Source organism: Rhinopithecus bieti, unplaced genomic scaffold (assembly GCF_001698545.2).
Source record: "Rhinopithecus bieti isolate Rb0 unplaced genomic scaffold, ASM169854v2 scaffold_38650, whole genome shotgun sequence".
Lineage (NCBI taxonomy): Eukaryota > Metazoa > Chordata > Mammalia > Primates > Cercopithecidae > Rhinopithecus > Rhinopithecus bieti.
Window position 1 is genome coordinate 1 of NW_016815823.1, and position 3,243 is coordinate 3,243.

General features: G+C 58.6%; 1 pseudogene; it reads left to right on the plus strand.

Annotated features, from left to right (window-relative positions):
- Positions 1-215: 215 nt before the first annotated feature.
- Positions 216-1,197, plus strand: LOC108516516 (galectin-7-like; annotated as a pseudogene).
- Positions 1,198-3,243: the final 2,046 nt, after the last annotated feature.

The following is a 3,243-nucleotide window of genomic DNA, read 5'->3' on the forward strand; positions in this document are numbered from 1 at the left end:
GTGTTGCCCAGGCTGGTCTTTAACTTCTGGGCCCAAGCGATCCTCCCTTCTCCACCTCCCAGAGTGCTGGGATTACAGGATGAGCCACTGCACCCAGCCAACATTTCATTTACTTATTTATTCGAAGTGAATTGTAGACATCAGTATTCCTCACCCTCAACAGTTCTTGGTCTGGGTGGTTTCTGAGCCCTGACGGCCACCATCCCCACTTCCAGGTTCCACGTAAACCTGCTGTGCGGGGAGGAGCAGGGCTCCGATGCCGCCCTGCATTTCAACCCCGGCTGGATACGTCGGAGGTGGTCTTCAACAGCAAGGAGCAAGGCTCCTGGGGCCGCGAGGAGCGCGGGCCTGGCGTTCCTTTCCAGCGCGGGCAGCCCTTCGAGGTGCTCATCATCGCGTCCGACGACGGCTTCAAGGTGCGTCTCTGAGACAGGGGCGCGGACGCCAAGACCTAGGTCCCTGGAGCAGAGGGTTGGGCAAAGCCAGGCTATTGATGGAAGGCAGGGAGGTTGGGGCGGGGTGAGGGGTGTAGGGAAGGCGTGGCCAAGGCAGAGAAGGGTGTCCTTCGACCCTCTCTCTCGCCTAAACAACTTCCACTTGGGTCAGAGAGACAGCAGAGTCAGGAGGCGGGGAGCACCAGCACAGTGTCCAAGGGGTGGGCGTCCTAGCGGGAAGGCGTGGCCATGACTCGCCTTCCCAGACCCTATTCCCAGTTCATTCCTTCCTGAGGCCCGTCCGGGGTTTGAGGCATGGGGAGGGATGGGCTGGAGACAGCGCCCAGCAACTCGTCCTAGCAAGGATTGGGGGGTGGAGGTGGCGGCAGATCCTCCGCCACCCAGACCTTACGCAAATTCACCTCCCTCCTCTGCGCTTTAATAGCAGGTAATGCTCTCGGTAAAAAAGCCTTTTTTTTTTTTTTTACTGCGCCACCCAGTAAACTCGTTTGATCCTCACGCAAGAGTTAGAATGAACAATAGGCCTATTTTCCCAGTGGGGAAACTGAGGCCCAGAGGGGATGAGTGATTTCCCCAGGGCCACCCAGCATGGGCCTCCGGCATCCTCACCACCGACCCTCCCCTGCAGGCCGTGGTTGGGGACGCCCAGTACCACCACTTCCGCCACCGCCTGCCTCTGGCGCGCGTGCGCCTGGTGGAGGTGGGCGGGGACGTGCAGCTGGACTCGGTGAAGATCTTCTGAGCAGAAGCCCAGGCGGTCTCGGGGCCTTGGGTGGCAAATAAAGCGTTAGCCCGCAGCGCGACTGTGTCTGTGTCCCATTCACTGAGATGAGCAAACTGAGGCCCAGAGAGGCCAGGATACTGGCTCGGAGCCTCACAGCGAATCCGATGCGGAGGCGGGTTCTGAGCCTGCCTGTGCTTAGGACACTTTCTGTCTGCAAAGGCATGAGGGTCGCTATCTGGGAAGGAGTGGGTCTGGGGCGTGTCCTGACGCAGCATTTATGCAAAGCAAGCCAGGCCGAAATGTGGTCTGGCGGATCTGCTGGCGTTCGGGGCGCGGAGGCGCTCACCACAGGTCCTGGTGCCCCCACCGCACATCTAAGGGGCGCCAACATGGGTCCATCTGCAAAGGGGGCGAATGAGTCCCACCTTTCTGGTCACCTGTGGGCCCCAGTCCTACGCGTGGAAAGTGTGTTATAATGTCCCTGGGTCCCGTATCCCCCTGCAGCTCATCTCTCCCACCCTCTTCTTTGCTGGCCTCCCGCCCCCAAAGACGTCCTGGGTGGGGCTGGGAAGCCCGACGGGCGTCTCCGGGCTTCCACTGTGGGGAGTCGACCTGTTCCGACTCAGGACAGGTACCCGCCTGCGCACCCTCAGGGCAGACGCGATGGCAGCGGCCCCAGCTCCGCGGAGCAGCAGGGAGGACTCGAAGGACGGCGCGGGGTTTCCGTGGCGCAGCGAGCCCCATTCCCACGCGCCCTCCACTCTCCCGCACGGCCCCGACCCCGGCCCTAGCCCTGGTGACTGTGACGGGAGGGGAAGGGGACTCCAAGTGCAGCCCTGGCCCCAGTGTGACTTTTCAGGGTTCAGGGTGTCGCTGGGGCTCCCCTTAATGGCGGGGTTGGGTTGGGAGATGCTGGGAGCACTGTGCGCCCCAAGCCCGCACCCTCGGCGAGGCACCCTGCAGCGGCCGCGCGTCTCAGCCCGGGACCGAGGAGGCAGGCCAGGGCTGAGATCGGAAGCTGCCCGTGGGTGTTCAAGGCTGGCTGTTCCGGAACCTTAGTCCGGAGCCACAGCTTGGTGGGCGCTCCAAGGCTTGGGTCTGGATCGCTGCCCTTGAGCCTTCGACCCCCTGGCGTCCGCCTTCGGCATTGCAGCCTGGACCGAGGCGGACGCAGGAAGCTGGGGTGGTTCCTGGCCTGGCCTGAATCTGATTCTGGAGTCGGGTGGGGATGCCAGGTTCGCTGCAGGGCCCAGGCACGTTCAGGACCCGGGGTTTTAGGCCCTTGCGACCTTCGGGCTGGGCGGTCCCTTCCCGTGACCGGCCCTGGAGTGGGTGGGCGGCGGTCAGGAGGGAGCCCCGCTCAGGTGAGGAGGCCTGGGAGAGGCCAGATTCTCGTAGTTCTTCGGGGCTCCTGCTTGAATGAGTTTGCTCTTACTTCATTTGGCTGTGTTGAGTGGTTTTGAAATACCAATTTTTTCATAAGGATAATATATGCATCTGGTATACATTTCAAAACATACACTGAAATGAACACCCATTATTGGCACAAGTGGTGAATGTGGTTGGGTCTTTGGATTAGATGATAGCGATCCAGCCGTGTTAATGTCCTGATTTTCACCGTTGACTGACAGTGTACATGTGGGAACCGGTCCCTGTTTGTGGAAAATATAGTTATGTATTTGGTGGTGCAGCATGTTTGCGACTTATTCTCAAATGGTTCTGAGGCAGGAAAATAGGGTCTGGAGGCAGGGAACATAAGGCGGATTCACACTTCAGCTATGACAGGAAACATCCTCTCTATTTACATAGGGCGTACAGCAAGTAACCAATGGAAACCTCTAGAAGGTATTTAAACGCCAAAAAATTATGTAACCCAGCCCTTGAGCCTCTGTGTTCTCCGTGCACCCACACTGTGGGGTATATTTTTATTTTCAATAAATCTCTGCCTTTGTTGCTTCATTATTTCCTTGCTTTGTTTGTGCGTTTTGTCCAGTTCTTCATTCACGAGACCAAGCCCCTGGACACCCTCCATTGGTAACAGTTCATCAAAAAGAAATTTTTTTT